Raw genomic sequence first — 13,708 nt, forward strand, 5'->3', positions numbered from 1 at the left:
ATGGCTTTTTTGGAGTAGTTAATTGGACAATAATAATTCAATTGAAACATGTACACCCTTTTGAAATGTTCACACCGCTGCATTCCCACTGTCATACATAGATGCAAAGGGCATAGGTTAGCCCAGTGATTCTCAACTGGGATGATGTTTTTCCTCTCAGAGTTTTGACAATGTCCGGAGACATTTTTGATTGTCCCAACTTGTTGGGTGGGGAGAGAGAGAGAGGCGTGCTCCCAGCAACTAATGAGTAGAGGCAAGAGATGCCGACAAACATCCTCTAATGCCCAGGACAGCCTCTTATAACAGTTTCCCTGCCCAAACCATCAACAGTGTTGAAGATAAGTGATTCTTTTTATTTATTTTTTCTTTTTATGGCCACACATGCAGGGTAGGGAAGTTCCTGGGCAAAGGGTCAAATGGGAGATGGCAGATCTATGCCTCAGCCACAACAACACCAGACCTGAGCCATATCTGTGACCTACACCACAGCTCACGGCAACGCTGGATCCTTAACCCACTGAGCGAGGCCAGGGATCGAACCCGCATCCTCATGGATACTAGTTGGGCTCTTAACCCACTAAGCCACAATGGGAACTCCCGAGAAATTCTAAGTTAGGAAGTGAGATAATTATATTCTTCTCATCCCTTGTACCTTAGATTTAAAGTGAGATGCTACTACACTTTGCAAATGTAATTTGAATGAATCTGGGCTCCTTTAATCTATGAGTCACTGGTTTTATTTACACAAGAAATACAACTCTGATTCCCCAGATCCCAAGAGCCCCATGTCTTTACTGACATGTGCTTGAAAAAGGTTTGAATCAGTGGTTAGAGCACCTTTAGGCAAAAATCCCTAAAAATTCCCTTTACTCATCTTTTTCCTCAAGATCACCCTTCTACTCATTCTCAGTCTTCTCTCCTCTCCTCCTCTGTCCTCTCCCATTAGTCTGTGCTGGAACTTGTGCAGAATAACCTCAGATGTCCTTGTTCCTTGCCACGTTTTTCTCCATTCCTCATCTGGTTGGAACATCAAAGGCCCTGAAGGTAGATTCAACCAAGCAAGCCTAGACTCTTTCTATTCTAGAAGACAGAATGGAGGAGGAGGAGGTGTGTGTATGTGTGTGTGTATCTGTCACACAAGGAAATGCCTTTGTTTAGTTAGTCTTTGCTGTGTAACAAACCACCCCAAAACTTTGTGGCTTAAATAATCATAATTCATCATTTCTCATGGTCTCTGTGTTGGCCAATTAGTTCATAGTTAAACACGGATGGTTTTCTAAGGAGCACATACAGAAGACAGTGTGCCAGGCAGTGGGTCAGTTTCTCAGGATACAAAATGATGGGGAAAATGCTTTCTTCCCAGGAGAATTTGTAACCAGGTATGGATGGGGGTGTGGAAAAGAGAAGTAACAAATACATCAACCTTGAAGTCTTAGACGGTCTCGGTTTGCTGACTTCACCTGGGATGTGCTCATCTGCGGGGCTGGCCAAACCAGAAGGTCCAAGGTGACCTCACCCATGTGTCTGGCAATTGGTTCTGGCTACTGGATGGGGCATCTCAATTCTTTTCCACATGGACTCTTATTTGCCAATATAGACTGATTTCCTCGCATGGTGATTTTAGGACAAGGATCCAAGACAATTAAAACAAAACTTGTAGACTTCTGGAGGCCTAGAATCAGATGATATAAAGTCATTTCTGCTGCATTATTAATCAAAGCAAATACAAGACAAGATCAAATTCAGGGAGAGGGGAAATCAATTCTGCCCTTGATGGAAGGAAGGACAGAGTCACTTTGCAAAGGAGGATGCGTATCAGGACTGCAGGATGTGTCCATAATTTAAATGTGTTCTTTGGTCACTGTGATTTCTCTTCTTCATCAAAATACATTCATGCCTCTCAAGACATTGGAAGTCTCTTTCAGTGATGTTATCAAACCTCAAGTCCAGTATTGTGAGATCCGCATGACAGAGGAGACGCCTCAGGCATAATTCCTCCTAATCCTCAGGCCTGGCAACCAAAGGGTGAAGTAACTGCTCCCCATTCACCCAGTATGCACTGATGAGACAGGGTAGGACCATCGCACTAGACGCTTCTGTCCAAAGAAGGGAAGAATGGAAAGGAGCTGGAAATCATGGTTTGAAGTCATTCTGAATTCCAGCCAGGAACATGTGGCCTGTCCCTCTAATCCAATGGCAGGGGCCATTGCCTGTCTTTTTCATAAGAAATGACTCATGTTTGTGACTTATAGTCTTCTTAGCTTCTTCCTAACCCTGTAAAGTTGTGTCTGTCTTTATTTGAAACGCTCCTGTTCCTTCAGTGAAAACTGGTGGCATTTTTGCTCAACAAATTTGTTAGCTTCCCAAATATCTGCTTGGAGCTTCTTCCATGCCCCTCACATCTAAAGTCTGAAATAAACTTTGGTGCGACGGTGGGCAGTGACCTTCAGATTCTTCGTAGCTGCTGTGTCTGGTTGAGAACATCAACGAAGCACCGCCTCAAGTCTTTCAGAGTTCTTAACAATGGGTCTTACATTCTTGATGTATTGTTATCCTGAAGCTATTTGTTACTTTGCAAATCTTTTTTCCAGGAGAGACTGGTGATGACAAGCCCTTATTTTTCCAGTGCACCAAATCAGACGGCTCCTATGTTTCCTCTAATTCTGCTTGCAAACTAAATAGTTCCTTCTTTGGTTCATCTCCCTCTCTTTCAGTACCTTATAAACTGCAGCTGAAAGAAGCTAGTTGACACCTTTCTGCAGGGAAATCTTTCTAGTTGGTTGCAAAAGTTCAGGTTACTGCAATTGATAGAATATATAAAAACACATAAAATATGTGTAGCTCTCCTTCTCCCCGCTGCTAGCAGTTTCCTCACTGTTGTTTCAGCCTCAACTGTCTCTTTGTGTCCTTCAGCCTCCTTCCCCACCTGATCCTAAGGCCAAGGCCATATGTTTTAGATTTTATTAAAGTGGCACTCCCCCTCCCCAGTAGCCATTTCTGCTTCAATTAGCATTTGCTAAACCCACCACCAGAACTTAGTGGCTTAAAGCAATAATACATCTGGTTTCTCATGTTCCCGTGGGCGGGCTGGGTGTTTTCTCTGCTGGCTGGGTCTGGGCTCGTTTATTTGGCTCTGTTCAGTGGGAGCATCAGCAGGGCTGGCAGATCTGCTTACTCACATGTCTGGCAGTTGCCTCTGCTGTCAGCTGGAATGCTTCAGGTCTTCTCTAAGTGACTTTTTTCCTCTAGGATGCTATACCAGAGGTGGGGTGGGCTCAGGGTAGGGGTCCTAGAGAACCACAGGGGATCCTCAAGGCCTGGTAAGGCCCAACCTCAGAAGTCGTATGCAGTCACTTCAGCCACATGATTGGTCAGTTGGGAAATTGACTCTCTCTCATGATAGGAGGAGTGGTGGAGTCACATTCTGAAGGGGATGCTGGTCAGAATGGGAGGAATTTGTGGACACAGTCTGGTCCTGTAATTTTTTTTTTCATTTCTATGTTTAATTTAAAAATCTGAACATTGGGTAATTATAAACTGTTTATTTCACTGAGTTGAAATATTCAATATACCTTAAACCCAACCCATGTTAACAGAGTTAGTGGTGAATGTATTAACTGTAATTCAGTAGTTGCGCAGTGGTTGCGATCACACAATTCTGATTGCAAGACACATAATTTGATTTAGGTCATCTGATGGAGGCTGTTATTTAATTAATAATAAATGCACTGCCACCTTATCTTTTTGTTGTTGTTGTTGTTTTTCCTTTGTAGTCACATCATTTGGTTGTGTCATGAAATTCAATCTCTGTATTTCTATTTCTAAATTTCTTTCCACGGTTTTTGAGGTGAATCCACCTGCATCAAAAATGATGAAAAAAAAAAAAAACCCATTATTAGATACAGTTAGGAACAAAGTGATTTTAAATATTTGATTTATTTTAAATTAACATGTGTGTTCTCAGGACATTAAAATTTGTAAGACCTTTATTTAAGCCATCATTGCCATTAAAGCACCCAAAGAGTGCTTTAAGAATCCACAAAAACTAAAAGTGTTAGTCGTAACCTATTGCAAATGTATCAGTACACAATAACCCTATGCTTTTGTAAGAGATGGCAGTTTCAGACTTAACAACTATATCTATTTATTTAAATAGTCTTTCTTCTTGGTATTTCTATATTAAAGATGACATTGACTAAAGAAGGATATACTTAGAAATTCACTATTTTGTTCTTTATGAGTGTTCATAACTCTGATAAAATATGTATCTTTATGTGCATACTCATGTGTGATATGCTATATCTCTCAGAAATAAATTCCTATAGATGAATTTGCTAAATATATTGAAATGTGCTAGTTTCATTTGCTGTTAACATTTTTAAAAATACCATCTGTTAAGAGGATTTTGGGGACATTTCCTGAGGCTCAGTGGGTTAAGGATCCAATGTTGTTATTGCTGTGGCTCTAGCTATGGTGTGGGACAGACCCCCGGCCCAGGAACTTGTGTATGTTGGAGGAGCAGCCAAAAAAAAAAAAAAAAAAAAAAGAGGATATTGGCATGTATTTTAATTTCTTTAATTTGGTAATGCTACTGAAAAGCTACTGACAGTAGGATTCTGTGTGATGGTTTTACATAACTTATATGATAAATTTATTATATATAGTAAGAAGAAAATACAGTTGTTTTTTCACTGCAGATTTTCATGATTGATTGCAAAGCTCCAGATAACCCAGGCTACCTTTTTCTGTGGCCTCTTCCAGGTGCATCTGGAAGTCACTTAGGACAAACCATAGTTGTGTGAAATCAGTAAGTCTCTGTTACTGTGACTTATCAGGAAGAAAACTGACTATAGTTATAGGTGTGACAAACAATGTCGCCATGTTCTTTTGTTGTTGTTGTTGCTTTTCAGGGCTGAACCTGCAGCATATGGAAGCATCCAGGCTAGGGGTTGAATCAGAGCCTCAGCTGCCAGACTACACCACAGCCACAGCGATGTGGGATCAGAGCCGCATCTGTGACCTATGCCACAGCTCACGGCAACGCTGGATCCTTAACCCACTGAGCGAGGCCAGGGATCGAACTCACATCCTTATGGATATTTGTCAGGTTCATTATTGCTGAGCCACAACGGGAACTCCCCGTGTGACAGTGTCTTAATGGCCAAATGGAATCACCCTTGCTACATTGGACCATGTTTCTGCACGTGTCCTGAAATGGCAGAATACCGAGGAAATATGTAGACAGACAGAGCAAAGAAAAATAGAAATGGAATATCAGAGCCAAACTCCTTTTACTTTTCACTCATTTCTCTTTTTTTCTTTCATTTTTAAAAGCTTCATTGAATTATTGTTGACTTACAACGTTGTGATAATTTATGCCATACAATAAAGTGATTCAGTTATACATACACACGTATCCTTTCTCTTTCAGGTTCTTTTCCCATAAAGATTGGGTGGGGTTCTCTGTGTTGTACAGCAGGTCCCCGTTGGACAGTCATTCCCTACCCCAGAGTGTGTATATGCCAATCCCAAACCCCCAGTTCTTCCCTCCCCCTTTGGGAACTGTAAGTTTGCTTTCAAAGTCCATGAGTCTGTTTCTGTTCTGCAAATAATTTCATTTGTATTATTTTTCACTCATTTCTTGAGAGGGATATTGCCTTGGAATTTGGAGACTAATTCTTATAACAACATGACCCAGGGTCATGGGCATACAGTAACTTTCCTAGAGAGACATCTCTCAAGGCTCAGCAGGCTCCAACCCCTGAGGTCTGCAGGTCCAACTGATTTTGAAACAGAACCAGTGATGGAAGCCTTAAGGATGAAGAACCTAGAGAGTTTCCATAACTGGTTTTTGGGGGAGGGTGGTTTCCCCCCACAGTCTGGCTTTTATAAAGGAATCAAGATTCAAGTTATAGGAGAGGAGGGGAATTTGAGCTGCATCTGCCCGTAATACTTTACCCTGGATCAAAAGCCTGCCTTATGTGCTTTTTGGCCATCTGAATGCAGCTTCCAGCAATGCTGGATTCTTAACGCACTGAGTGAAACCAGGGATCGAACCTGCATCCTCATGGAGACTATGTCAAGTTCTTAACCCACCGAGCCGCAGTGGGAATTCCTCTACTTATCTGTTGATATTCAACTTAATGGCATCTTCTTTTTTAGTTTCTCTGCCTATTTCGTCACTCTCGTTGAGAACCACTTGCTTTTAAATTCAAGTTTCCTCAGCACTTTATGTGTTCCTCTGTTACAGTAGCTGACATATGGCTTCAAGCTATTGTTGACATACTGTCTGTTCCATGGTGTTATCTGTTCCTCAGAGTAGGGCCAGGTTCCTTGTCAACAGCTTTATAAAGAAGTGTTGTTTGGAGTTCCCGTCATGGCTCAGTGGTTAACGAATCCAACTAGGAACCATGAGGTTGCGGGTTGGATCCCTGGCCTTGCTCAGTGGGTTAAGGATCCGGTGTTGCCATGAGCTGTGGTGTAGGTCACAGACTCGGCTTGGATCTGGCGTTGCTGTGGCTGTGGTGTAGGCCAGCAGCTATAGCTCCGATGAGACCCCTAGTCTGGGAACCTCCATATGCCACGGGAGTGGCCGTAGAAAAGGCAGAAATACAAAAAAAAAAAAAAACAACCAAAAACAAAAAGAAGTGTTGCTGTTCACATTGTTTTGTGGGCATTGTCTTAATGCAAATGTGCTTGACATTCATCGCATATTTAATATTACTCCCACAACCTAAACTTGTTATGTTGTATGTATAAGATTTAAATACCAAATGCTAGACTAAAGTATTCAGATTTTATATTAAAAATAGGATTCACTGACATGATGAAGCTTCAGGATTTTTTTTTTTCATTTGGAAAAATAGTAAGCAAAATCAGAAAATATTTACTTACAATTCAGCTGGATGTGTTTGACGATACAAAAAGTAGATTGTTAGGATTCAGTTAAATTTGCATTTGCTGTCATAATACAAAAGGAACCATGTAGAGAATTTGACATTTAGATATATACAATGAATGCTGCAAAGACAACTTAAGCTTCCCAAAAAAGACCTTTTAGCTAAAGTCTAAGTAAAAACTTGGAGATTTACTATCAGATAAATCTGTTTCAGTAACAATATTATTTCAATAATGGTAGTAGAATTAAAACTATAACAATTTAAAATTAAACAATATATTATTAAATTACATGCCAAATTTATGACTTATACACTAACTTTCTGCTAACTTATTTTAATATTTTATTTTATTTTTATATTTTATTTTTTCCAATGATTTTTATTTTTTCCATTATAGCTGATTTACAGTATTCTGCTGCACAGCAAGGAGACCCAATCACAAGTACATGTATACATTCTTTTTTCTCACATTATCAGGCTCCATCACAAGTGACCAGACGTAGTTCCCAGTGCTATACAGCAGGATCTCATTGCTTCTCCATTCCAAAGGCTATAGTTTGCATCTGTTAACCCCAAATTCCCAGTCCTTCCTACCCCCTCCCCCTCCCTCTTGGCAACCACAAGTCTGTTCTCCATGCCCATGATTTTCTTTTCTGTGGAAAGGTTCACTTATGTCCTGTTAGATTCCAGATATAAGTGAAATCATACGGTATTTGTCTTTCTCTTTCTGAATTCACTTAGTAGGAGAGTCTCTAGTTCCATCCACGTTGCTGCAAATGGCATTATTTTGTTCTTTTTTATGGCTGAGTAGTATTCCATTGTGTATGTATACCACATCTTAATCCACTCATCTGTTGATGGACATTTAGGTTGTTTCCATGTCTTGGCTATTGTGAATAGTGCTGCAATGAACATGCCGGTGCATATGTCTTTTTCAAGGAAAGTTTTGTCTGGATATACACCCAAGAATGGGATTGCTGGGTCATATGGTAGTTCTTTTTTTTTTTTTTTTGCTATTTCTTGAGCCACTCCCATGGCATATGGAGGTTCCCAGGCTAAGGGTCTAATCGGAGCTGTAGCTGTCAAGCCTACGCCAGAGCCACAGCAACACGGGATCCGAGCCATGTCTGCAACCTGCACCACAGCTCATGGCAACGCTGGATCATTAACCCACTGAGCAAGGCCAGGGACCGAACCCGCAACCTTATGGTTCCTAGTTGGATTCGTTAACTGCTGAGCCACAACGGGAACTCCATCATATGGTAGTTCTATGTATAGTTTTCTAAGGTACCTCCATGCTGTTTTCCATGGTGGTTGTACCAATTTACATTCCCACCAACAGTGCAAGAGGGTTCCCTTTTCTCCACACCCTCTCCAGTATTTGTTATTTGTGGACTTATTAATGATTGCTAGTCTCACTGGTATGAGGTGGTACCTCAGAGTAGTTTTGATTTGTGTTTCTCTAATAATCAGCGATGTTAAGCATTTTTTTATATGCCTGTTGGCCATCTGTATATCTTCTTTGGAGAAATGTCTGTTCAGGTCTTTTGCCCATTTTTCAATTGGGTCATTGGCTTTTTTGCTGTTGACTTGTATAAGTTGTTTGCATACTTTAGAGATTAAGCCCTTTCCAGTTGCATCATTTGAAACTATTTTCTCCTATTCTGTAAGTTGTCTTTTTGGTTTTTTTTTTTTTTTTTTTTTATGGTCTTCTTTGCTCTGCAAAAGCTTGTCAGTTTGATTAGGTCCCATTGGTTTATTTTTGCTTTTATTTCTGGTGCTTTGGGAGACTGACCTGAGAAAACATTTGTAGGGTTGATATCAGAGAATGTTTACCTATGTTCTCTTCTAGGAGTTTGATAGTGTCTTGTCTTAGGTTTACGTCTTTAAGCCATTTTGAGGACAGTGCGGAGGTACCTCAGAAAACTAAATATAGAACTACCGTATGACTCAGCAAACTCCCAATATTTTAGAACAGTGACATCTTATGATATTTATAAAATAGTTTGTATCACAAATTGATTTTAAAATTTTACGTAAATTCTAGCTCTATCTAGAATTGATTTTATTTTATTTTAGGTTTTTTATTATAGTCTGTTTATAATATTCTGTCAATTTCTGCTGTACAGCAAAGTGGCCCAGTCATACATACATATACATTCTTTTTCTCATATTATCTTCCATCATGTTCTACCCCAAGTATTGGATATAGTTCCCTGTGCTATACAGCAAGACCTCATTGCTTATCCATTCTAAACGCTATTGTATAGAGTCTATTTTAGACTTCAAATTGGATTTTCTGTATTATAATAAGGTTCTGAATTCCATCAACTCTAGCTTGAATTGTTAGGGTCATTCTGCTGCTACATGACTTTAGTTATAGAACCTAAAGATTTTAAGGTCAAAGTCAAATTGATTCAGCTATGAACTTATTGTTTGAATATGATAAATATATGCTGTGACTAATACAGTAATTTCTCTGCCATCCTAGGGCAGCAGCACAGTGGTATAGGAATCAGAAACTAAAACTTGGAGTCCAAGACGTGGCACTGCCACTGGGTGACCTTTCTAAAAACACTTAACGTCTCTGAGCCTTAATTTTCTTATTTGTAAAATGGATATTATAATAATTCCTACCTATGGATGTGTTATAAGAATTAAATGACTTAATATTTATTACATGATAAATAATAATTGAATAAATAATTAAATCAATAATAATTAATTAATTAAAATATAATGTGATCTCTAACCAGAGAGATGGAGCTAGATCAGGGCCCAGTTCATAGGAAGTATTGCCCATTATCATACAGGTTTGTTTCTGGTATGTACTTGAAAGTTAAAAGTGCATGTTTCAGAAGTTCCCTTCATGGCTCAGTGGTTAACAATCCTGACTAGGATCCATGAGGACTCTGGTTCGATCCCTGACTTTGCTCAGTGGGTCAAGGATCTGGTGTTGCTGTGAGCAGTGGTGCAGGCACAGTAGTGGTGCTACTGCTGTGAGCAGGTGTAGTGATCGTAGACATGGCTTGGATCTGTCCTTTCTATGGCTGTGGTGTAGGCCAGCAGCTGCAGCTCTGATTCAACCCCTAGTCTGGGAATTTCCATATGCCACAGGTACAGTCCTAAAAAGCAAAAAAAAAAAAAAAAAAAGTGCATGTTTCACAGGCACATATCCAGACAAAACTTTCATTGAAAAAGATACATGCACCCCTGTGTTCATCACAGTGCTGTTAACAATGTCCAAGACATGGAAACAACCTAAGTGTCCCTCGACAGATGAATGGAATGGATTCAGAAGAGGCGGTACATATACACAATGGAATATTACTCAGCCATAAAAAAGATGCCATTTGCAGCAACATGGATGGAACTAGAGATTCTCATACTAAATGAAGTGAGCCAGAAAGAAAAAGACAGATACCCTATGGTATCATTTATTTGTGGAATCCAAAATGTGGCACAGATGAACCTATCTACAGAACAGAAACAGATCATGACCGGGGAGAGCAGACTTGTGGTTCCCAGGGGTTAAGGGGGAAGGAGTGGGATGGAGAGCAGTCCAGGGTTTGAGGATGCAAACTGTTATATTTGGAATGGATGGGCAATGGGGCCCTGCTGTACAGCACAGGGAACTATGTGTGATTGGGTCGCTTTGTTGTACAACAGAAATTTTTTTTTTTGTCATTTTTGTCTTTTTAGGGCCGCACCCATGACATATGGAGGTTCCCAGGCTAGGGGTCGAGTGGGAGCTGTAGCCGCAGGCCTACTCCACAGCCACAGCAACGTGGGATCCAAGCCGCTTCTGTGACCTACACCACAGCTCTCAGCAATGCCGGATCCTCAACTCACTGAGGAAGGCCAGGGATTGAACCCAAAACCTCATGGTCCCCAGTTGGACTCATTTCTGCTGTGCCACGATGGGAACTCTGATTTTTTTTTTTTGCTATTTTAGGGCTGCACCCTCAGCATATGGAAGTTCTCAGGCTAGGGATCAAACTGGAGCGGTAGCCGCCGGCCTACGCCACAGCCACAGCACCTCAGGATCTGAGCCGCATCTTCGACCTACACTACAGCTCACAGCAACGCCAGATCCTTAACCCACTGTACGAGGCCAGGGATTGAACCCACGTCTTCGTGGATACTAGTTGGGTTCATCAACCACTGAGCCACAACAGGAACTCATATACAACAGAAATTGAAGAAACATTGTAAATCAACTATAATAAAAACGCGAAGACGGAAATAATGGCATTCTTTAAATTTATGGCTCTATCAAAATGTTCTCCAAATGAAAAAGCTTTGTTACCTACTTTCTTCGTTTATTCATTCACTAGTATTTCTTGGTCACATCTGTAGACATTGGAAACACATTTACTGTCCTCGTGGGGTTTATATTGAGCAGGTGGTCTAGAATTCTGAGCTGAAGCCCAGGAAGGGTCCTTCCAGAGAGGAAATCTACCTCTTTAGAGTTTTTATTTAGACTTTAGCCAAAAGGTCTATTTTTTTTTTTTAGAAAGCTGAAATTATGTTTGTTTAAGCATCACCTTTCAAAGGGTGAGGAATTGAAAAGGTATCTTGTTCATCTGTGCTCCTCACCACACCTAGTGTACAACAAACAGTTGACACGCATTAGATGTTGGCAGAACAAACAGAATCCACCCTTTCATTGAAAGGTGTTACACTGGCCATCTCTGGCCTTCATCTCTTCATATCGTTACTTAAAGCCTTCTTGTTCCCTCCCTCTTTTCCTTCCTATATTAGTTTTCTCTTGTTGCATAATGCATTTTTAAACAGCAGTTTAAAGCAATGTTCATTTATTATCCCCAAATTTTTATGAGTCAGGATTCGGTGCCCAACTAGCTGTGTCCTCTGCTTAGGGTCACACAAATCTATCGTCAAGGTGTCAGCTGGGCTGCATTCTCATCCGGAGGTTAAGTGAGGGAAGAATCCACTTTTGAACTCATTCAGGTTGTTAGCAGATTTCATTTCCTTGTGTATGAATGGAGCTTGTGTATGTATGAATCTTGGCTGCCGGGCAGCCCACGGTTCTCTGCCACAGAGCCCTCTCCATGGACAGTTCAGAACTCGGCTCTTTGCTTCTTTAAGCCAACAGGAGCATCTCTCACTTGGCTCAGCTAAGACGGAATCTGACATAAAGTAATATGTTCGTGGGTGTGGCATTCCATCACCTTTGTTGTATTCTATTCATCAGAAGCAATTCGCAGGTTCTGGCTGCAGTTGCCCACACAAAGATGTGGACTCCAGGAGATGGGACTTTTTGGAGGTTGCCCTGTAGTATGTTCACAATACTCCGCATCCAGGTCAAGTCCCTGTGATGCCTCTATCTTGTGGCATTGCCGTATAACCCTCCACTGCACATGTGCCCTTTCTTGTCTGTTTCTACTTCTAAATGTTTACCTTTACAATTTTTTTAGCTCTCTTTTTACTTTGCCACTTTTTTCTTCCAGTTTTATTGAGATACAACTGACATACTTCAGTGTATAAGTTTACAGTGTATGTGATGATTTGACTTACATTTCAAAGAGATCACCATGATAAGTCTAGTTACCGTCTGTCTCCATAAAAAAGATACTATAAAATTATTGACCGCATTCCCCGTCCTGTGCATTTCATACCTGTGACTCATTTATTTTGCAACTGGAAGTTTGTACCTCTTAATCTCCCTCACTTATTTCTTCCCCTCAACCCCTCCCAGCAACTGCCTGTTTGTTCTCTGTATCTATGACTGTTTCTATTACATATAAGCGAAATCATACAATATTTGTCTTTCTCTCTCTGACTTGTTTCACTTGGGGTAATACACTTTAGGTCCATCAGTGCTGTTGCAAATGGCAAGATTTCTTTCTTTTTTACGGCTGAGTAATATTCCATATATATATATGTTATGTGTATATATATATATGTTATGTGAGTGTATATATATATATATATAAAATCTTCTTTATCCATTCATCTATTAATAAGCACTTAGGTTGCATATCTTGGCTATTGTAAATAATGCTGCAGTAAACTTTGGGCTGCATATATCTTTTCTAATTAGTTTTTTTTTTCCCTAAATACCCAGAAGTGAAATTGCTGGATCATACGGTAGTTTATTTTTTTAATTTTTTAAGGAATATCCGTATTGTTTTTCATAGGAGCTGCACCAATTTACATTCCTGCCAACAGCGCGTGAGGTTTTCCTTTTCTTCACATCCTTGTTATTTTCTCCAGTACTTATTCTCTGTTGCTGTTTTTTCTTTCTTTTTTTAATGGCTGCACCCGCAGCATATGGAAGTTACTGGGCCAGGTATTGAATCTGAGCCACAGCTAAGGCAATGCCAGATTCTTTTTTTTTTTTTTTTTTTGCTTTTTTTTAGGGCCATACTCATGGCATATGGAAGTTCCCAGGCTAGGGGCCAAATCAGAGCTGCAGATGCCAGCCGCCACAGCCACAGCAACACAGCATCCAAGCCGCATCTGCAACCCACACCACAGCAATGCCAGATCCCTGATCCATGGAGTGAGGCCAGGGATCGAACCTGCATCCTTATGGATACAAGTCGTATTCGTTTCTGCTGCACCACAATGGGAACTACCAGATTCTTTAACCTACTGTACGAGGCCAGGGATAGAACCTGCACCTTGGCAGAGACCTGAGCTGATACAGTCAGATTCTTAACCCACTGTGCCACAGCGGGAACTCCTATTTGTTGTCTTTTTGATAATTGCCATTCCAATAGGTATGAGATGATATCTCACTGTGGGTTTGATTTACATTTTCCTGATGATTAGTGATGTTGAGC

General features: G+C 40.5%; 1 protein-coding gene across 1 annotated transcript in view; it reads left to right on the forward strand.

Annotated features, from left to right (window-relative positions):
* The window catches only part of SYNE1 (spectrin repeat containing nuclear envelope protein 1), a 486,068-nt gene that overhangs the window by 73,767 nt on the left and 398,593 nt on the right, over positions 1-13,708 (forward strand).

This window comes from Sus scrofa, chromosome 1, assembly GCF_000003025.6.
Source record: "Sus scrofa isolate TJ Tabasco breed Duroc chromosome 1, Sscrofa11.1, whole genome shotgun sequence".
NCBI classification, from domain to species: domain Eukaryota; kingdom Metazoa; phylum Chordata; class Mammalia; order Artiodactyla; family Suidae; genus Sus; species Sus scrofa.